Genomic DNA, 24,499 nt, shown 5'->3' with positions numbered 1-24,499 from the left:
GTTACGCTTGACTATTGGAACGTGAAGATTTTTACACGGAAAGCTTTTGGAAACGGTTACAAAAAGTGAGTAATATAAATAGTGGCTTTTGGTAAACCCTGCGGATCTCTCCCGTCTCGCTTCTTCGTTCAATTTTTCTCTTCCAGCCGTGCAAGCATACCATTACCTTTTTACAGTTTTTGCTTTATTTGCAATTTTTTTTATTTTCTTTTCCAGTTAATCTTTCAGCACTTAATTAATTTTCACACAATAGTTTCTACACCGGAAACTATTGTGTATCTTTTACTAGATCTAACCTTACGTTAGACCCTAGATTTTTATTCCTTCACTTTTATTTTCCTGCCCGATTGAAGAATTCAAGGACAAATCCAACCGGTCTGTGGTGGAGTGTTCAAAGATTGCTATAAATTATTCAGGTTCTTTAATTATTGTTTGAATTTATATATGCCCTGCTTTATTGTTTATTTATATTATTTGCCTGAGATGGATTTATTTAAGCATTGTTTAGGTCTGTTTAACATGTCCGGCTAATTTATTTAGGTATCGGTATGTAAAGTAAGCGGAATGAAGGAATCAAAACTAAGTCGGTTTAATTACGTTTAAAAACAAAATCACTCTTTTTATGGTCTCAATTTACAGGTTTAATAACAAAGTTTTTGTACGAGAGTAAAAGACATAAAGAAGTTAAATTCAATAGAACGAGAGTTTGAGTTTTTAACTGGACATAGTAAATTGAGCATTAATTCTAAATCAGGGCGAAAGCAATTTTTAGAGTTAATTAAATTCTGATCTTTTTCAAAAAGTATTTTTAAAAGTTAAATGTGAGGACGAGAGTTAAGCATTTGAATTTAATTATATAATCTAAGTCAACAGAGCGAGAGTTTGAGACGAGGGTGTTTAAACGATTAGTGTTTTCTTAAAAAGAGTTTCTATAAATTCTGTTGTTTTCAAAAAGTGATTTTGGACTTAACCAATAAGTGACAGTTGCGTTAATATAAAGTCATAGTCTATTCAACAGAGCGAGAGTTTGAGAAAAGACTTTTAATCAATAGTATTTACTGAAAAGATTTATTTAAAAAACCAAGGAACCAACGAAGATTTGATTCCCTAATTACGACAAACTACATACCGATATCCGCTTAATTGATATTAAATCTAGATCTTATTTTAGTTTTAACTTTTCCCCCGAACAATCAAAGTATCATCCACCTTAGCTTTACGAAGTAACCTTAGAAAACGGTATATCGATTCATAAGTCCCTGTGGGATCGATATCTTTTAAAACTACGCGATAGAACTGTGCACTTGCAGTTTGTACCCCAAATTCAACTCATAAAGTCGCGATCAAGTTTTTGGCACCGTTGCCGGGGACTTTTATTTAGTCGATATCATAACTCTTCTGTTACGCTGTAGAGACTAAGGCTTATTTTTATTTTTATTTCTTTCGTTGATTTGTATGCCACACACTCGCTCACAAGGCGAGCCGTTCTACTTACGAATCAACGACATTGAACTATATCTCCGAGTCTTACGACGAATTCGGGAATATCGTGCTGCAAACAATCTCCCTCCAATCGAAATTCCTGATCTCAAAAATCTTCTTCCTTCACCGATACCCGAGATGGCAGAACCAGCTCGTGCTCTTTGAGATTACGCCGCTCCATCGCAAGATGAGCCGCATTCGAGTATTGCTCCACCCGCAATCGAAGCAAACAACTTCGAACTTAAACCTTCACTGTTGCAGGCAGTGCAACAGAACCAATTCTCTGGAAATCCTACCGAGGATCCAAACCTTCATTTATCCGTATTTGTCCAATACGCTGATACTGTTAAAGCTAATGGTGTCACTTCAGAGGCAATTCGACTTCGTCTCTTTCATTTCTCGTTAAGAGATAGCGCTAGAAGATGGCTTCAGTCTCTTCCTTCCAACTCAGTCACCACATGGAACGAGTTGAAGAAAGTCTTCCTTGCCCGATATTTTCCGCCGAGCAAAACAGCTATGTTAAGAGCCCAGATAAATGGATTTAAACAGAAAGATAACGAGTCTCTTTTTGAAGCATGGGAAAGATACAAAGACATTATGAGACTTTGTCCACACCATGGTTTAGAGGACTGGTTAGTGATTCATACCTTCTATAATGGTCTCTTGTACAACACGAGGTTAACAATAGACGCCGCCGCAGGTGGTGCACTAATGAACAAACCTTACGCTGATGCTTATCAACTTATCGAGAGCATGGCCCAAAACCACTATCAGTGGGGAAGCGAACGAACAATGGTAGAAAAACCTCAAACGAAAACTGGCATGTACGAGATAAGTAACCTTGATCATGTTAATGCAAAAGTGGATGCTCTGGTCCAGAAAATTGAAAGTTTAAATGTATCACCTCCAGCCACCGTGGTTGCCATAACTCAGAATTGCGAAGTCTGTGGAATCCAAGGTCACACTCCTGCAGATTGTCAGCTCCTAACAGGAATCCACGCAGAGCAAGTAAACTATGCTCAAGGAAATCCCTACTCGCATACCTATAACTCAAACTGGAAGAATCATCCTAATTTTCATATAAGAGTAATAATGCTTTATATGCACCAGGACAAGCTCCAAATCAAGCCCCAGCTATACCTCCTGGATATCAAAAGCCGATCCCATCTACACCTAACAATAACGTTCCTAGGAAATCCAACTTGGAATTCATGATGGAGAACTTCATAGCTTCTCAACAGCAAACCAATAAAGATTTCTTAAACCAAAATGTACACACTGGCGAACAAATAAAACAACTAGCAAGTAAAGTAGATGCCCTGGCTACCCATAACAAAATGCTGGAAACACAAATATCACAAGTAGCTCAACAACAAGCGCCTACTGCTGCCCCAACTGGTACATTTCCTGGACAGCCCCAACCTAACCCGAGAAGCCACGCTCATGCAATCATACTAAGAAGTGGAACGGAAGTGGAAGGACCGTCTGATCCAAGGATAGAAAACCAAAACTCTAAAAGGTCAACTGAGGAAGAAAATAAACCTAAGGAAAAGGAAGAGAGTAATAAGGAAACCGTAGAAAAGAAAGAACCTTATGTACCTCCACCACCTTATAAACCACCTATCCCTTACCCTCAAAGGCTTATTAAAACCAAAGATGCGGGCCAATTTAAAAAATTTGTTGACCTACTGAAACAATTAAACGTCACAATTCCTTTTACATAAGCTATTACGCAGATGCCCTCATATGCTAAGTTCTTAAAAGAAATTCTTTCTAATAAAAGGAAACTTGAAGAAAGCGAAACTGTTACACTCACTGCTGAATGTAGCGCTATAATCCAGAATATGCCTCCTAAACTTAAAGATCCGGGTAGTTTCTCTATACCCTGTCACATAGGAAAATTTGTCATGGATAAAGCCTTATGCGATTTAGGAGCCGGTATTAGTGTTATGCCTTTATCCATATGCAAGAAACTTGAAATGGGAGAATTAAGACCAACTAAAATGTCTGTGCAACTAGCAGATCGTTCTGTTAGATATCCTGTAGGAATTCTTGAAAACGTTCCCGTGCGCATAGGTCAATTCTACATTCCAACCGATTTTATAATTATGGACATTAGAGAAGATGAAGTTACACCCATTATACTGGGAAGACCGTTCTTAGCAACTGTCGGTGCAATCATAGACGTAAAACGAGGACGACTCACTTTCGAAGTAGGAGAAGAGAAAATTGAGTTCATTCTTTCCCAATTTTTGAAAGCACCTGCAATAGAAGACACATGTTACTTCATGGATATCATCGATGAATGCATAAAAGAAATAGAGTTAGAAAATGACAAATCATCTGACTATCTTGTAGAAGACAAACTCAACCAATGTTTAGCAATAACATCGGACCCTACGCAATGCCTTAAGAAACCAACCCTAGACCTGAAAACACTTCCCAAAAACCTGAGATATGAATTCCTTGACTTAGAACTTGAACGACCAGTGATAGTTAATGCAGACCTAGGAAAACTCGAAACCGAAAAGCTCCTGCATATCTTAAGAAAATATCCAACCGCACTAGGATACAACATCACCGACCTTAAAGGAATAAGTCCTTCTATTTGTATGCACCACATCATGCTAGAAGAAGACTGTAAAATTTCTAGGGAACATCAGAGGAGACTAAACCCGATCCTGAGTGAGGTAGTGAAGAAGGAAATAACCAAGTTATTAGAGGCAGGTATCATATATCCTATATCTGATAGCAAATGGGTTAGTCCTGTACACGTAGTACCGAAGAAAGGAGGTATAACAGTTATTGAAAATGAAAAAGGAGAAACTATAACTAAACGAATCGAATCGGGATGGAGAATGTGCATTGACTATAGGAAACTAAACAAAGCAACCCGAAAAGATCCTTTCCCTTTACCATTCATTGACCAGATGTTAGAACGATTAGCAAAACATTCTCATTTCTGCTATCTAGACGGTTACTCAGGCTTCTTTCAAATACCAATTCATCCTGATGACCAAGAAAAGACAACATTCACGTGTCCTTTTGGTACCTTCGCTTATCGACGAATGCCGTTTGGCTTGTGCAATGCTCCTGCAACCTTCCAAAGGTGCATGATGGCGATATTCGCCGATTTTCTCGAAAACATCATGGAGGTATTTATGGACGATTTTTCCGTATGCGGACAAAGCTTTGAAGAATGCCTTGAAAACCTAGAAAGAGTTCTAGAACGATGTGTAAAAGTAAACCTAGTACTTAATTGGGAAAAATGTCACTTTATGGTACAAGAAGGAATTGTTTTAGGACACATCATCTCAAATAGAGGAATTGAAGTAGACAAAGCCAAAATAAAGGTAATCGAAAACCTTCAACCTCCGAAAACTGTGAGAGAAGTGCGAAGCTTCTTAGGACACGCCGGTTTTTACCGACGATTCATTAAAGACTTCTCTAAAATAACTAAACCTTTGACCGGACTATTGATGAAAGATGCTGAATTCATCTTTGACAATAAATGTTTAGAAGCATTTCAAACGCTTAAACAAGCATTGATCTCCGCGCCCATAATGCAGACACCAGATTGGAATGAACCATTCGAAATAATGTGTGATGCCAGTGACTACGCTGTAGGTGCTGTTTTAGGACAACGAAAGGATAAAAAGCTTCACGTCATATATTACGCAAGTAGAACTCTAGATGAAGCACAAATGAATTATGCCACAACCGAGAAAGAACTTTTAGCAGTAGTATTTGCGCTAGATAAATTTCGTTCTTACTTGGTCGGAGCCAAGATAATCATTTACACTGACCACGCTGCTATCAAGTACCTCTTAACAAAAAAGGATGCTAAACCTAGACTCCTAAGGTGGATCCTGCTGCTACAAGAGTTCGATTTGGAAATCAAAGACAAGAAAGGAACAGAAAACGTAGTAGCAGATCACCTCTCTAGACTCGAAAACCTTGAACCGGAAAGAACATCGATCAACGATGATTTCTCGTACGATAAACTTGTAGCTACTTTGGAAGAAAATAACAATGATAAACAAGGAGAAACCTCCTTAGCTATATGTGTTACACCATGGTACGCTGATCTCGTCAATTATTTAGCTGCCGGAATAGTTCCACCTACTTTATCCTACCAGCAAAAGAAACGATTCTTCTATGACATAAAACACTATTACTGGGATGACCCTTTACTTTTCAAAAGAGGCCCCGATGGTATTTTCCGTCGGTGTATACCTGAAGAAGAGGTAGAAAATATAATCCAACACTGTCACTCCGCTCCTTATGATGGACATGCAAGTACATCCAAGACCTGCTCCAAAATCCTACAAGCCGGTTTTTATTGGCCAAATATATGGAAGGATGTGCATGCGACTATCAAGAAATGTGATAGGTGTCAACGCACAGGAAACATATCTAGACGTGACGAGATGCCACAAAAGGGAATTTTGGAAGTAGAGATTTTCGACGTGTGGGGAATAGATTTCATGGGACCTTTTCCATCCTCTTTCGGTAACAAATACATACTCGTGGCGGTTGACTACGTATCAAAATGGATTGAAGCTATAACTTCTCCAACAAACGATATGCGAGTAGTAACTAGAATCTTTAAGAATATAATATTTCCAAGATTTGGTGTCCCGAGAAGAGTAGTCAGTGATGGTGGATCGCATTTCATATCTAAGATACTCGAAAAACTACTGTTTAAGTATGCTGTGAGACATAGAGTAGCGACACCTTACCACCCTCAAACCAGTGGGCAAGTGGAAGTGTCTAACAGAGAAATCAAACAAATATTGGAAAAAACAGTCGCCACCTCAAGGAAAGACTGGTCATTGAAATTACCAGAAGCTTTATGGGCATATCGAACCGCTTACAAAACTCCCATAGGGACAACCCCATTCAAGCTTATTTATGGAAAATCCTGCCACCTCCCGGTAGAATTAGAACATAAAGCCTACTGGGCTATTAAAAATCTAAATTTAAACTATAAGGCCGCCGGTGAAAAGCGAATCCTTGATATAAACGAACTAGAGGAACTCAGACGATACACTTACAAAAATGCCAGAATCTACAAAGAAAGAACAAAACAATGGCATGACAAGCGCATATCAAGGAAAATCTTCAAACAAGGCGATACAGTCCTGTTATTTAACTCTAGGCTAAAGTTATTCTCGGGAAAACTACGATCTAGATGGTCAGGCCCTTTCCAAATCACCAATGTCTTTCCCAGTGGAGCGGTAGAAATTAAAGGCAAATCTATGGAACCATTTACCGTAAACGGGCAACGTCTAAAACATTATCACTATGCAGAAAACAATGAAGATTCGCAAGTCTTGCACTTAGACGTAATGCCTCCAGACTTTATAGATTATATTTGATAGTTTTTATGTCGAGCTTGCGACATTAAACAAAGCGCTTAGTGGGAGACGACCCACAAATTTTTATTTTATTTTTATTTCTTCTTTAATTATTCTTTTTCTTTTAAATTCTATTTAGTATTCATTCTTAAGTTACTTTAACTTATAAAAAATTTCTTTCTTTCGGCATTTGGCCAAATCCTGACTAAAACTCTTGTTTTTCTTTTCTCTAGCTAACACTAACCTGATGGGACAAATTGATCGTATGGGTATCAAATTCAGAGGGAAAGCTCAGAAACAAAAGTTTGAGGAACTAGCAGCGAGAGAGATGCTACCTAGTTTGTATGCTGATGACTGGGCAATGACTGCCCTTGGACTAAGAGAGAGTGTCCTTTATTTGCTGAGTCAGATAGGGTGGGAAACCACCCCTATCCGTAGACAATTCGTCACTTATCGGAGACTGACTCTAGAATTCCTTAGTTCTCTGATCTATCTACCCAACCATGGAAAAGGAATAAGCAGAGGTTTCATTCAGCTCAGAATGTTCAACATGGAGTATCAATTTAACATCCAAGACTTTACCAACCTTTTAGGTTTTCCTACCTCCCTTGATACATTCACAGTGAGCCAAGAAGAACTTTTTGAATATAGAGAACTTGAATACTTTTGGGGAAGCTTGACTGAAAATGACGATCCCGAGGAACATGAGTTTCTTTCTGGAAACATACATAATCCGGCCTTTCGTTACTTCCATAAGATCCTGACCCACACCCTTTTCGGGAAGAAGTCAAACAGTACCTCAGTTTCACGTGATGAACTCTTCATCATATTTTGCGCTTCCCAGAACCGTCCAGTAAACGGTGCCACTTTTATGTTGGCAAATTTTGACCACCTTATCCAAGATGAACAAGCACCAATTCAAATAGGCGGATTGATAACCATGATTGGTAATGTTATCGGATTACGTCAGCCTATGCTTGACTTAAGCCCTTTCTGTGGCATTGCGACTATGAGTATACCCTTCCTCTTCAACACTATGTTTATAGCAAACCTAGGGTCTGAAGAGTTTGAGCTTATAATTAACAACCAAGTTCTTTGCCTATTCACCTTGCCTAGTCCGAGGACTAGTGTTCATAACCGCAACAACTGGCTCTACAATTTGAACGAAACACCCTCTCCTGCTAGATCTACTGAATCCATCCAGGACTATGAGATTGTGACGACCAGATCCCTTATGCTGAATCTGACCCTCACACACCATCTGGCTATTATGATATTGATCCTCCTCCTCAACCTATCCCGACCGAAGAGTCGGCAATACCTGATCCTAGACATCATATGCCCGGAGATAATTATAACACCATCATTCAAGCTTTGATGTCAGAACAAGACGCCATCAGAGAAGAGTTAGCTAATATGGGACAAGAATTTCTGGGATACATGAGCAGTATGACAAATCAGTTCCACGAATTGCTAAACCGTGTTAACTCCTTTGCTCCTCCGGCCAGAGATCCCGCAAGTGGCTAGAAGTTGTTTTTCTTAGTTACTTAGTTTTAGTTTAGGCTATTCATTAGTTTTTACATTGTTTTTAATATTAGTATTTGTTTCTCTTTCGCATTTTTGTTTTTGTCTTCCAATGTTACATTATGATTATTTTATGAAGCTATTGATTTATTTTACTTTATTATGACTTATGCAAATATCTATCAATAATGCTCTCTACTGTTACTACCTACATGACTTATTAAAGATATACATATATTATGAAATAGCATGCAAGGCAATCTAAAAATGTCACAATAGCAGAATAAAATAAACTGAAGCAAAACAAAATAATAAAAATAAATTACTATAAATTATTATGAAGAACGCAAGCAGTGACCGTTGCAGCTTATCGTGTGACGAGCGTCACACACGCCATCACGGTCGTCACACCAAGTGCTTGTGACGCCCGTAACGCCCCTGTCACGAGCGTGACACCTTCAGACTAGGTGAACGTTACCAACCGTTGGAGACACGACCGTTACACCACTTCACCTTTTTACCTTCCCCATTTATTCACATTTACCCACATTTATTTACTTTTCAACCACTCCCTTTCCAACTTCCAAATCTTTTCCTATAAATACCCACCATACCTTTCTTCATACACCACAAACCATTCTATAAAATACATTTCATCTTCTTACCTTCTACTTCTTTCAAACCACTTATCGGTATGGCGGGAAACCAAGATTTCAGAAATATCATCTTCCGATCCGAAGATGATAATCATCAAAGGGAGCAGTTCGAGCGTTTCCAACAACGAGGCGTCCAACCCACCAGGTACCCTGATTTAACTTGTTTACAAGAATTAGGATTACTTCAAGGTATAGAATGGATGCTCCGCCTTGCTGGTTTAACCTTTCTGTGCACTCACAACCAACCTACCTATCCATCCATAACCTTAGAATTTTTAAGTTCCTATTCGTACAACACTCCCACCGGTGAAGACAAGTACTTAATCGGTACCGCAACCTTCCGTATGTTCAACACCGAATACTCCCTATCCCAAAACCAATTGAGTACCATGCTACAGTTCCCCGTAGAAGGTCAAGTCCACCCGAGAATCCCTCCGAATTCCCAGTGGCACATACACGCCTTCGACCTCTTTAGGAAAATATCCGGTGTAGAAACCAACAACTGGGATGTGCTCCTTGCTTCCCATATACATAACCCAACCATCTGGTACTTTATCCGCATCCTGCAAAACACAGTTTTGGGAAGACCGAACAACAGCAAAGTAAACGCCAAGGAATTATTCTTCCTCCAATGCGTCTTTGAAAGCGATACTCAGGTAAACGCTGCCTCCTTCCTATTTCATCACATCCGCACCCTATGTGCTAGAGGCCGTCAACCTTTTGTAATAGGTGGATTAATAACCACAATAGCACTTGGCTTAAACCTAGGGGACCGACTCCAAAATTTAGAATCTTTACCTCCCCTATCTATGGATATAAGTTACTGTCGGTCCAGCCGTCTAATCAAAAACAGAGTAGGCGGAGGGTTTTACCTTATGGTAAACAACCAGGAAGTCCCAAGTGTTGTTCTACCCAACATTGCCCTAACAGATGTCACCAATCCCAACCGCCACATCTATGATTTGAATGCTCCCGAAGCCACCGAGCCTACACAAGCAAACCCGCCTTCAGACGAGTTTGCCGAAATGGAGTAGGGTGATCAGGTTCCTGCACAACAATCAGTCCCGCTCAACCCTTCCGATAATGCAGCTGGTCCATCCTCACGACGTCGTCGACGAAGAAGGCCAGCAACCAACGACGACATCATGGATGCTATCGATGGTATGCAAGCGCAGAATCTCGAAGTGATGCAGATGATGCGCCAGATGCAACAACAACAGGAAGCGAGGAATGCAATAACCGATCAGCGGTTCGCTCAGTTGCTCAGCAGGTTTGATGATTTGGAAGTACGTCAAAGATCACCCGGTCCAAGAACAAGAGGCGGCAGGCAGCATTGATTTTAGTTCCCTTTTCTTTTTCTATTTCTTTTGTTTACTTTGAAACATTGAGGACAATGTATCATTTAAGTGTGGGGGAAAAACCTTGTTCTTTAAACTTTCCCTTTTCAAGTACGTTATCTTTCCTTTCAATGTTATTTCCCTTTCTATTATTTATGAAAAAAAATACTTATTATAATATACATTTATTCTAAATTAAGTCCCTAGTGTGAGAAATTTCTATTATCTATTCCCTCAAATTTTCATGAGCCATAACAAAAATTCAACACACTCAGTAAGTATAAAAGTTGCTTATTTTATCAAACTTGAGAAAAATTAAGACAAAAAATTATTACCGCCCCAACACTCTAAACAAACCTCAACATGTTAGATCAGAAAGGCATCTGTTATACAAGTCCCTGGACTTTTAACTTTATAGTAACCCCGAGTAGTTTATACAAGAAGTCAGAACCATCTTAATAGCAAACTACGTGGAGGGCCGATGAATATAAGTGAATGATTCCCAAAATAAAAATATATATATCAGGAAATGCACTAACTAAGTTAGGTGATCCTTACCAGATCATTTAATCTAAAGGTTGCAGATCATACAAAAACATAATACGAAAGATCCATTACGAGTTGGTTCGGCAGGTATCTGGTGTTGAACTTGGTAGGGCGGCCTACGGTCCGATCCCCCGCAATTTGCAATGGACCAAATAACGAAGTTATCCGACCAATGTACCAGAGCTTCAAGCTAAAAAGGGGATCAGAATCACTAACCGGTCACTCCACTATGTGCGTGAAACGATAAAGGGCTTAATGTGATTTCGCTAGAATGAAAACGGGTGAAATAAGAGTAAAAGAACTAGGCTAGCTATAATGGCATGACTCGAACTGGTTTGCATAAGTGAGGTTACCTGAGGTTGTAACGGTAGTTGTTGATGTCAAGATTAAACTCAAGTTACTCCTAAACAAAATCTACTTGCAACCTAGTACGAATTTATGTGTGTTTTGAAATTTCATCTGGCTAAATTTTTAAACGGTTTCTATATTGTATTTTGCTTGAGGACAAGCAAAGGTCTAAGTATGGGGGAGTTTGATAACATGAAATAATATCACATTCTAGGACTCGATTTAATTAAATTATATTATTATTCACTTCAATTTATTTCATTTTATTCGATACTACTTGGTATTTTGCTTTCTATTTATCTCAGGTAGTCTATTTGAAGCACAAGTGAAAAAGGAAGAAAAGGAGGTGCAAAAAGAAATGAAAAGAAGCAAATTCCACAAAGCCAAAGCCCAGCCCAAAAGCACAGGCGCTGCGCCTGTGACGAGCGCCACACAAGGTGTGACGAGCGTCACGCCCTGCTGCCTTGTGTAGCGAACGTAACACATGGTGTGACGGACGTCACACCATTCTCCTATATTTTTGGCTTCAGAAGCGCAACAGAGGCACGTTGAAGCCTATTGTTACGCTTGACTATTGGAACGTGAAGATTTTTACACGGAAAGCTTTTGGAAACGGTTACAAAAAGTGAGTAATATAAATAGTGGCTTTTTGTAAACCCTGCAGATCTCTCCCGTCTCGCTTCTTCGTTCAATTTTTCTCTTCCAGCCGTGCAAGCATACCATTACCTTTTTACAGTTTTTGCTTTATTTGCAAATTTTTTTATTTGCTTTTCCAGTTAATCTTTCAGCACTTAATTAATTTTTCACACAATAGTTTCTACACCGAAAACTATTGTGTATCTTTTACTAGATCTAACCTTACGTTAGACCCTAGATTTTTATTCCTTCACTTTTATTTTCCTGCCCGATTGAAGAATTCAAGAACAAATCCAACCGGTCTGTGGTGGAGTGTTCAAAGATTGCTATAAATTATTCAGGTTCTTTAATTATTGTTTGAATTTATATATGCCCTGCTTTATTGTTTATTTATATTATTTGCCTAAGATGGATTTATTTAAGCATTGTTTAGGTCTGTTTAACATGTCCAGCTAATTTATTTAGGTATCGGTATGTAAAGTAAGCGGAATGAAGGAATCAAAACTAAGTCGATTTAATTACGTTTAAAAACAAAATCACTCTTTTTATGGTCTCAATTTACAGGTTTAATAACAAAGTTTTTGTACGAGAGTAAAAGACATAAAGAAGTTAAATTCAATAGAACGAGAGTTTGAGTTTTTAACTGGACATAGTAAATTGAGCATTAATTCTAAATCAGGGCGAAAGCAATTTTTAGAGTTAATTAAATTCTGATCTTTTTCAAAAAGTATTTTTAAAAGTTAAATGTGAGGACGAGAGTTAAGCATTTGAATTTAATTATATAATCTAAGTCAACAGAGCGAGAGTTTGAGACGAGGGTGTTTAAACGATTAGTGTTTTCTTAAAAAGAGTTTCTATAAATTCTGTTGTTTTCAAAAAGTGATTTTGGACTTAACCAATAAGTGACAGTTGCGTTAATATAAAGTCATAGTCTATTCAACAGAGCGAGAGTTTGAGAAAAGACTTTTAATCAATAGTATTTACTGAAAAGATTTATTTTAAAAAACCAAGGAACCAACGAAGATTTGATTCCCTAACTACGACAAACTACATACCGATATCCGCTTAATTGATATTAAATCTAGATCTTATTTTAGTTTTAACTTTTCCCCCGAACAATCAAAGTATCATCCGCCTTAGATTTACGAAGTAACCTTAGAAAACGGTATATCGATTCATAAGTCCCTGTGGGATCGATATCTTTTAAAACTACGCGATAGAACTGTGCACTTGCAGTTTGTACCCCAAATTCAACTCATAAAGTCGTGATCAGAAAACCCTAATTTTATGGTCTTTTTCCTTCGTTTCTTCTACAAAGGTCATGAAAGAGTTAAATACCCGAAAACAACACAAAAGAAAGCATAACACAAGCAAAATAATAATAAAGACCTAATAAACATGTGAAATCCGAGTCAAATACACGGTGTGATTTATTGTGATCAAATTCAAAAACTTGATCGCTCTACTCGCAAGTGAACTAATCGCGTCAGAGTAATATAAAAGAATATCGATCCCACAGAGACCAAATCGTCAATCTATCGATTACTATTGTTACGATGTTTATCTAAGGCGGTACAAATGAGATATTGATGTTACAAAATAACAGTAAATAAAGAAAATGATAAATACAATGCAGATAAAGATAGGCTTGAATGTATTTCACGTCAGTTAAACGATGCTTTGATTGTCTAAATAGAACTACTTATGGGGCAATATTTTTTACTCTTTAAAAGAATCCATTTAACAGGAACTGTCGCTTTTACGTATTCAGAACCGAGTTTACCCTTAAATTAAGGTCTTTTATTGTCACTTATAAAAGGTGCGCAGAACGCTAAAGTAGTAAACCTATTTTTAAGAAATAAGACTCGTAAGCTTAGTTGAAAAGTGATTTTGATTCGGAAAGTTTACCCAAGGAGTTTCCTGATTTTAAATCTATCAACGCGTCTGAAAACAGTTTCAAAAATCGTTTTTCATGAAAGTGATAAAAATTCCTAGTTAACTAAGCCAGGGTGCTTTCGCACTCCTTGAGTAGTTAAAACTAACCAAGTTTGTTTCAGAAAACTCGAATTAAAAATCAAAACAGCCCCTAAAGCATTTCTACAGACGCAATATGTGAAATATCTCTTTAACCGCGATCCTTACATTATAACCTTTGAAAGATTTAGCCAGACATGGTAATACAAACAAATACAACGATATTGAACATGATGAAAAGAAGTTTAGAATGTAAGGCGTGAAGAACAAGTAAAGCGTGTAAAACAATTAAAACGAGCAATAACGATAATGGCGAGAGAATTAAATAAATTAAAGCATGGAAAGGAATTTAAATAAAGTAAAGCATGACAAGGAATTTAAATAAAGTAAAGCATGGTAAGGAATTAAATAAAGTAAAGCATGGCAAGGAATTAAATAAAGTAAGGCATGACAAGTAAAATAAAAAGGCGATTAAATTAGAACCTGCTCCAAACGGAGGCTTTAAATCTGATACAAGGAAGTAAATAAACCTTTGACTTTGAAAATAAAGACGACAACAAAATCAAAGTGCTCCAACTCAATTATACTAAGATGCGATAACCCCTCGATGTGACGGATTACCGCTTTTACAGATAATATTATAGTCTTAGTGTTGTAAACTAAGTTGGATAATTTGGAAACGAACTAGAACGACCTATTTATAGAGGAACTCAGCAGCATGCAAAGACCATGATGCCCTTCAACTTCTCTTTAGTGGGAACATGGAATTCAAATGTGGCGCCCACCATGTGAGTAAATAGGGAAGTTCATGGGATCGTGGCAGTTTCCTCCTGGTTGAGGGTTGATGTGTCATGGCTTCTCCTATAGCGGCCGCCATGCAGAACGCCACGAGTACAATATCTTCCGAAAACCCTAATTTTATGGTCTTTTTGCTTCGTTTCTTCTACAAAGGTCATGAAAGAGTTAAACACTTGAAAACAACACAAAAGAAAGCATCACACAAGCAAAATAATAATAAAAACCTAATAAACATGTGAAATCCGAGTCAAATACACGGTGTGATTTATTGTGATCAAATTCAAAAACTTGATCGCTCTATTCGCAAGTGAACGAATCGCGTCAGAGTAATATAAAAGAATATCGATCCTACAGAGACCAAATCGTCAATCTATCGATTACTATTGTTACGATGTTTATCTAAGGCGGTACAAATGAGATATTGATGTCACAAAATAACAGTAAATAAAGAAAATGATAAATACAGTGCAGATAAAGATAGGCTTGAATGTATTTCACGTCAGTTAAACGATGCTTCGATTGTCTAAATAGAACTACTTATGGGGCAATATTTTTTACTCTTTAAAAGAATCTATTTAACAGGAACTGTCACTTTTACGTATTCAGAACCGAGTTTACCCTTAAATTAAGGTCTTTTATTGTCACTTATAAAAGGTGCGCAGAACGCTAAAGTAGTAAACCTATTTTTAAGAAATAAGACTCGTAACCTTAGTTGAAAAGTGATTTTGATTCGGAAAGTTTACCCAAGGAGTTTCCTGATTTTAAATCTATCAACGCGTCCGAAAACAGTTTCAGAAATCGTTTTTCCTGAAAGTGAAAAAAAATCCTAATTAACTAAGCCAGGGTGCTTTCGCACTCCTTGAGTAGTTAAAACTAACCAAGTTTGTTTCAGAAAACTCGAATTAAAAATCAAAACAGCCCCTAAAGCATTTCTACAGATGCAATATGTGAAATATCTCTTTAACCGCGATCCTTACATTCTAACCTTTGAAAGATTTAGTCAGACATGGTAATACAAACAAATACAACGATATTGAACATGATGAAAAGAAGTTTAGAATGTAAGGCGTGAAGAACAAGTAAAGCGTGTAAAACAATTAAAACGAGCAATAACGATAATGGCGAGTAAGTTAAATAAAGTAAAGCATGGCAAGGAATTTAAATAAAGTAAATCATGGCAAGGAATTTAAATAAAGTAAAGCATGGCAAGGAATTTAAATAAAGTAAATCATGGCAAGGAATTAAATAAAGTAAAGCATGGCAAGGAATTTAAATAAAGTAAAGCATGGCAAGGAATTAATTAAAGTAAAGCATGGCAAGGAATTAAATAAAGTAAGGCATGGCAAGTAAAATAAAAAGGCGATTAAATTAGACCCCGCTCCAAACGGAGGCTTTAAATATGGTACAAGAAAGTAAATAAACCTTTGACTTTGAAAATAAAGACGACAGCAAAATCAAAGTGCTCCAACTCAATTACACTAAGGTGCGATAACCCCTCGATGTGACGGATTACCACTTTTATAGATGATATTATAGTATTAGTATTGTAAACTAAGTTGGATGATTTGGAAATGAACTAGAACGACCTATTTATAGAGGAACTCATCAGTATGCAAAGACCAGGATGCCCTTCAACTTCTCTTTAGTGGGAACGTGGAATTCAAAGGTGGCGCCCGCAACCCCTCCATGGCGCCCGCCATGTGAGTAAATAGGGAAGTTCATGGGATCGTGGCAGTTTCCTCCTGGTTGAAGGCTGATGTGTCATGGCTTCTCCTATAGCGGCCGCCATGCAGAACGCCACGAGTACAATATTTGCCGAAAACCCTGATTTTGTGGTCTTTTTGCTTCATTTCTTCTACAAAGGTCCTGAAAGAGCTAAATACCTGAAAACAACACAAAAGAAAGCATAACACAAGCAGAATGATAATAAAAACTTAACAAACATGTGAAATCCAAGTCAAATACACGGTGTGATTTAGTGTAGCAGGTAAATTATCCACTCCAACTTGATTTTGCTCCGATCTAGTTACAGGAGTGTAGTGCTAGGTTAGGGGGATCCAAGCCATAACTTATTGGTCTTTGATCTCCATCGTATTCCATTTAATTGTTGAAATATGATTTAGGGTTCTTACCTGTTTAATTTCAATTTGGTCAGTAGGATTAGAATCATTTCATTTGGATAGGAGATTTGGATCCACGAGGGAGAGAAGGTTGCTTTGGTGTACTAATTCTCATTTCTAGAGCTCCGCCACCGTCGGGGATGAGCTCCGGCACAATGGAAGAGTGTTTGCCGACCGAGTTGAGTTGAGCTAGGATTTGAATGTGTCACGTGAGCAGGGCGTGGTCCCTCTTGGCCTTAATTGTGAGTGAGTTGGGCCTTCTGGACCATTCACTTGGCTTACTACACTTTGTGTAGTCTTCCTGCACCCCCTATGTTCAGAGTTTAAGGCCAGTGGGCCTTGGATTGGGCCCCTGTGTCAGATTCCTCTTGGCACACTCTGTTTAGGTTATTTATACCCCCCATGTCGTTTCTATTTTATATTAATATTTTCCGTTTCTAATCTTGTTCATTTCTTCTTTTCTTTTTCAATATTAGCAACTCTTGGTTTTCTATTATGGCATCTTGATTTCACTTTAATATCATTTTATTTTTGCATTTTTAATTCATTTTATTTTAGTATAATAATTTAATTAATAGCATTATAGTTTAATTTTAATTTTCTTTAATTACAAATTAATTACTAACCTAACATCTAACCACTAATTTCTAACATTTTATTTGAGCAATTTACATTCTTGCACTTTTAACTTGAGCAATTTCTTTCCATTTCTCTTTTTTCTTACGCTTCTTGCTAATCAACATAAAAATGAATAAAACATGAATAAAAATGGAAAATACGTAAAAAGTATTTGATTAAGACCTAAGTAAGGACTATGGACTATGGACTTAGAGGACTCTTCTAGGACCTTTGCATAGGACCTTGGACCATTGGTTGACCTAAGCACGATTTGGAGCATATTGGACTTTGTAATCTTTTATTATAAGGGAGCACTCATGGCCTCACCCTCAAAGAAGAAAGGGAGTTATGTTTGTAATATCATTATGCGCTTTCTAGATTAGGACACGATGCACACACAAGGCTTTCTGTTGGGCTACCTAACAACGAGACCTCTTTATTTCTTGCAAGTCCCTTGTATTTTTCATGTATCCCCCTCCCCACTTTGATGTACTTTTTACTCACTTTCCTTTGTCTTGTTATTGCTTGCTAGCTAATCATTAGACCATAGGATCGTTCATTATTTCATAATAAGTAAACAAACCCTTGATCCAACATCAAGCGGTATTTTCTCAAATCAAACTCAAAAAAACATAATAATATATGATTAGGATTGTACGCCACGAGCCTTAAGTGGTAAAGAAGGGATGAGAATGGAGCTTTCCTACACTCGTTCTGAGTACTTTGAACACAAGATGTTTGGCTTGGCAGTTCAAGGTATTCACCTTTATCCATAGTCTTTAGTGCAATCCGAAGTCAAGAACACATTCCTTTCAAGACATAAAAACAAGATCAACTCATCAAACCTTTCGTTTGAGCCTTAGGGCATCACTTAGAAAACCCTTTTCAAGATATAAAATCAACAAAACAAATAAATATTGTGTACCCACGAACTACATGGCTCTAATTTCTCACTTCAACATGTGGGAACACGTAGGCACGATGACCCAAATCCTTGGCGAACATACTAATTAAAAATCCATATCCACTCCGTAAACCTTAGCAAGTAAACACTAAGATAATGAAACCCATTCAAGTGTAGACATCCTAGATGGTTCCCATAGAGTACCATGGATGTGAGGGGTGCTAACACCTTCCCCTTTCATAACCAACTTCCGAACCTGTTCGTGGTTGCGATGACCACTCTTTGGGGTTTTCTCGATATTTTCCCTTTCCTTTGGAATAAATAAAAGCCGATGGCGACTCTGTATTTTTTGCGTAGCGACAAATGCATAGCCGGATTAACTGAAAACTACTCTGCCCTGGGTTCAGATCAAGGTTTTTTTAGGAAGAAATAAACAATAACTTCTAGGCTCAAAGAGGTTAGCGAGGGATTATCTTACTTATATCTCTGGGGTCAAAGCCTGAAAGAGGTTAATGAGGAAGAAACAAACACTAACCTCAAGAGCATGAGAGTCACATCGAGCGTTGGGGTCAAAGCCTGATGGATATGAAAGAGGAACTGGATTTAGTTCATTCGGCTTTATTAATCCATTGTTGATCAAATGTTGCAGTATGTCACTAGTAAAAGATCAAACTGACTCATTGGCTTTTGAGTGCGCTGGCATTGTCGTTGCGGAACATGTTGTTGTTGGCACGACTGCTTCTGAATCTGTTGTCGATGCTGAGGGGGACCTTGATTTGTAGGAGGATATTGGCCATGTGGAGAAAAAGGCATTTGATATGGAGCCCATAAGTTTGTTTACTCTAAACAACTAAGATGCACATCTACTAATAATAAGGCACCAGAGGTGGAACTTGTGGAGCTTGGGGAGTTTCCCACATTGCATTAACTTTCATCCTCATCTTCCTTTTGTAAATTACTAAGGAATTAACTCTCATTAGTCTGGATACTTGAGTCTCCTTGGATTCTTCCGCTTTTAAGGCCGCTCTCGATGTGTTACTCAATTGTCACCAGGTCAGAGAAGGCTGGTGATACACTGCTTATTATTATTTTTTGAAGTATGGGCATTGCAGGGTACCCATAACCATGTAATTTAGATCCATATCCAATACGTGTGGTTGAACACGAGCAACCAAATCTCTCCATCTTTGGGTGTACTATTTGAACGAGTCAATGTTCTCCTAAGTATGATTTTGCAACTATATGCGACTAGGAGCTACATCCAAATTGTATTGGTAATGGTTTAGATATGCCTTAGCCAAGTCTTTCCAGGTGTGGATGTGGCCTTGTTCTAGTTGCATGTACCATTCTAATGATGCTCCACTGAGGTTGTCTTGAAAGAAGTGGATGAGCAACTTGTCGTCGTGAGAGTACGCAACCATTTTTCGACAGTAGATTGTCAAAAGAGTTGTTGGACAACTAACCCCTTTGTACTTTTCGAAATCTGGTGTTTTAAACTTTGGAGGGATTACCACATCTTCCACTAAGCACAAATAAAAAGCGTCAAGCCCATAGGTGTCATGCCTCTATATGGCTTTAAACCTCTCTTTCAACACACGATATATTTTAGCAATCTCAGCATCATGTGGTCGTTCATTATTCATCATCGGGCTTTCCCTTTGGGGATTTGGTGCAGTGAATGCAAACCTATGATACTCAATACCATCATGAGGTAAGGTAAGCCCATCTCGGACAATATGGTGCTCTTGTATAGAAGGATTCCCAACTGGAATTCATACTGGATGAGGTTGAGCAGGACCATTTGCTTAAGATGGAATGACATTCTCAATGACTATAGTCCACTGAATGTTGTCCTTTCTTTGTGCCAAAGCTAACATAACCTCCCTGAGTTGGTTTAGCTAGTTCTCCATCATGCCAACATCTTAACACAACCTGAATTTGCTCCCCTGGGTCCATGATCCTCTTAAATCTGCTTTGAGTCTGACACGTGTGTTAGGAAATCAATTGCGGGTTATGTACAAAGGTGGAACGAGTTGTTTTTTTAAATGTGTGCATATGCATGTTTGATGCATGTGGATGCAACAAATTTTTATGCTCATGTTAAGTATGTCATGACAATGAAATGCTCATGTTATGTATGAACAATTGGGTATGTGATCATTGTAACATTCTGATTAGTTGTTTCATGGAGGAAAAGTTACAGGAAAGAAAATCCACCCATGGGTAGGTTCTAGGGTTTAAAAGGTTCTTAGAGTCATGGACCGTATCTGACGATATTATCGTCCGAGCGACTAAATGTAAGACAATAATATCCTCAATAGGATCTATTCTAGGTAAGGTCTTCGTATCAACCCAGCGAGTCCTAAGTCTCACAGGTCAACATTACACAACCATCAACTTCATGGTTCTAGACACGGTTCTCAGAGTCATGGATCCCATCTGACGATATTATCGTTAAAACGACTAATCATAAGACAATAATATCCTCAAAAGGATCTATTCTAAGTGATGTCTTTGTATTAACCCAACGAGTCCTAAGTCCCTTAGGTCGATACTACACAACCATCGGTCCTAAAAGCCATAGGTTCAGGTTCTACCAAAAGGTCCTCAGAATCATAGATCGAGGTTGAAAATATCATCGCCAAAACGACTAATCGTAAGACGGTAATACTTTCAAGGGATCTCATCTGTGTGAGGTTCTCACATCATTCAAACGGTTCTGATGTCTCACAAGTCAATACTATGCAACCACCATCCTAAGTTAAGTTTTTCTCATAGCTCGGGTATAGAGCTTTTCCTCACACAAATGCCAATAATCCAGAAAGCTCCAATGATACCATATGACAATATATAGCAATTGGAAATATAGATATAGAATCATATATAGATAAAGCAAATAAGAAGCAAACAAACAAATAAAAGCAAACACTGAAACACAAAACAAACTAAACTAGGGTGGACTCGCTTAGGAGAATAATCCCCAGTATAGTCGCCAGCTGTCACGGCGTGAAAAATACCCGAGTGTAAGGAACACTCAAAATATAAACAAAATAGATTCTCCACCGAACTTTATTTTTCCCAAAGGGGGGAAGGAAAATATCAATAAAACCCACAAAAACAAAAAGAAATGATCGTCGCAACCAAATCGGCTTCGGGAGTCAGTTATACAAGGGGAAGGTATTAGCACCCCCACATCCATCGTACTCGATGTGACCTATTTAGTTAGTTACGTGTTAGAGTGTTAACATAAAATCATTTGAAATCTTCTACCTATCGAGTGAGAAAAGAGAAAGAAAGAAAGAAAGGAAAGTCTTAGGGTTTTTTAGTATTAATGTACCTGGAAAGATTTCTCAATCCTGCTCCTACGTATCTTCAGGTGCTATGAAGAACTCAAGGCTGCGTAGTTTTGCTAAAAGAGAACTACTGGATTGATTGCTTTTAAGAGAGTGATGCTTGGATCTCATTTGAGCGATTAAAGATTTACTTCCTTCTCTCTCTTGGAGGCTGAAGTATTTGTTTGTTTTGCGTCAAAATGGATGTAGCATACTCTTTTTTGAAAATGTTTTCAGGGTCGCACAAAGGAGGAAAACAAGTTTGATGAGTTTAAGTTGATTTTAAGCGGAGACAGGCATCTAAACAGGGAGCTCTACTACAATACTCGAATGCTCGAAAAGGAAGAGGCCTAAGCATAATCACTCTCTTTTCATCCAAAAGTTTGTTATGAAAATGTGTGGCAAATTAGGTCAAATTTCATTAGCGGAAGACGATTATTAAGACATGGAGCTCTACTGCAATGTCCAAATGATTGGGAAAGAGAAGTTCGATACCCAATCAATCTTTTTCTTCTATAAGAGAAATGGCCTAATTATGGTAATTGTTGTATTTTAATATGGAAGACGAATGTTTAAACATGGAGCTCTACAATAGTATCCTAACATTTGAAATAGAGAAAGTCTAAACCTACTTAGTTTCTTTCATTTTTATTGTAAAAAGATTTAAAAATATGGACGACTTAACGTTGGATCAACTGTCTAAAGTTGACTTATGAAAAGAATTTGGATGCGGCGATGGTTATGCTCGATTTATATTCAATTTGGATTTAATTTGGGGAAAAGACTCGACGTTTGATCAAGTGTTTGTTATTTTTGTTCTTTTCTTAAAAAGGGTTGATTTTAATCTTTGAGTTAACAATCAACTGACAATAAAAATAAATAAAAGCGGTAAACTTATTACACAATACGAGAATGAGGGTACAATTTGTTGAATAGGGATACAACACGATAATTAAAAAATACAAGCTCAAAAGACAATTGTAAATAAAAGAATATCGTTGTAAGAAGGCCCGAGAGAAAGCCAAGGGACTCGAACTAAAAATCAAGAAATTTGAACTACACAATTTAGCAATATATTAAGAAACCGTAAAGCGATTCATGTAGGAATCACCCTATCTGAGGCCGGTCAACAAAACTTTATGCGCTTAAACGTATTCGGAGGTAAAAAATTAAACTTTATGCTCCAAAAATAAACTAAACTAACAATACTAATTTAACTAACAAGATAAAGAAAATAAATTAAGTGGGTGCAAGTGAGTTAAGGGGATGTGTAGCAAATAAAGAAAGAAGTCCAAACCCAATATAAAGCAAACCTAATTTAAATTAACAATACTAATCAATAAAAGAATAATAATAAAATAAAAATAAACTCTCATTAGTCAAACGAGTAAAAAAAAGTGGGGAGAAGGTGCACCCTCCTTATCCTTCTCAATGCTATGATTTTTCAAATTTAAGCTGACTCCAACAAACGATGGACATATGGATTTTGATAAACAACAAAAACATGAAAGAATTAAAACAAATCCTATTCCTCTTCTTCCTCGTTTTTTTAAGATAAAATGAAAACTATGATTCTTCAAATCAAACAAATAACAACCATATACTTTTCTCTTCAAACCAATTCAAACTCTGATTAGATCACAAATATACCTTGATCAATGAAACAACGTTCATGAAAAGAAAACAATACCGGACAGACCAACGACGAGATGAATCGAACGTATGGTGGTGCAAACAGAAGCGATCAAAATGTGCGGCGGCGACTGGCCGTGTTGCAGATCAAAATGGTGCAAACAGAAGCGGACAAGGATTGAAAATACAACTACAAAGGTGTCACTCACATCCTTCAATCCTTCTTCGTAACATGTGTTACAAAATATCACATAAAACATGTCACCGCGTGCTCACCTTCTCTTAGGATATCATCACAACATAATCCTTATCAATCAATTTAAACATTTAATAATCACCATTCAGGAAATTAAATCTCATAACTTCAACTTCATAACATCTTAACAAGAGTTGTAATGATCAACTTATCACCATTTAAGACTTCATCAAGCATGACTTGCAAATTTAACAAGACAAAAGGAATTAGAGCAAATGTTCCCCAGCCCGACATTGACCAGAGCAAGACCCTATTAAAATAAAGACAACTAATAGGAATTCACTCCAAGAGCTACCTTCTACTTACTATAGTAAGCTACTCCTGAGTATCTGCACGATGCCCATGTAAAGGTAACATTCAAACAGAAGGGGTGAGAATACACTTCAATAATCAACGATGAAACAAGTGAAAGTAAATTGTTGCATAACATCAAGATACACAATGTTCAATCAATACCAACATACTAAGTATTATCATCCAATAACATATCATCAACAATCAACACAATGCAACACTTATGAAATGTAGAATTCATTTCAATAATAAATGGTATAACATGAAGAATATAGTATGACATATACACCATCGTGCACAAAAATATATCAAATCCTCACACCCAATTCATCATCAACATCATACACGAAAACATCTCGACTATCATCAACATCACACGCAACCGTGTCTCAATCATCATTAACATCATATGCAACATATCTCTATTATCATCAACATCATATGAAACACATCTAAATTATCATTAACATCATATGAAACACATCTTAATTATCATTAACATCATAGGTAACACATCTCTATTATCATCAACATCATATGCAACACATCTCAATTGTCATTAATATCATATGCAAAACATCTCAATTATCATTAACATAATATTCAACATATCTCAATTATCACTAATATCATATGCAACACATCTCATCCAAAAACACATCGACAACCATCAACACAATGC

General features: G+C 37.4%; 1 non-coding gene across 1 annotated transcript; it reads right to left on the bottom strand.

Moving 5' to 3' along the window:
- Positions 1 to 1,998: 1,998 nt before the first annotated feature.
- On the bottom strand, positions 1,999 to 2,105 carry LOC127090127 (small nucleolar RNA R71). Its single transcript, XR_007791658.1, has one exon. It is a non-coding gene; the product is annotated as a small nucleolar RNA R71 (small nucleolar RNA).
- Positions 2,106 to 24,499: the final 22,394 nt, after the last annotated feature.

Source organism: Lathyrus oleraceus, chromosome 5 (genome assembly GCF_024323335.1).
Source record: "Lathyrus oleraceus cultivar Zhongwan6 chromosome 5, CAAS_Psat_ZW6_1.0, whole genome shotgun sequence".
NCBI classification, from domain to species: Eukaryota; Viridiplantae; Streptophyta; class Magnoliopsida; order Fabales; family Fabaceae; genus Lathyrus; species Lathyrus oleraceus.
Note: the sequence above shows the minus strand (reverse complement) of the source record. Positions and strands in the feature narration are given on the sequence as shown.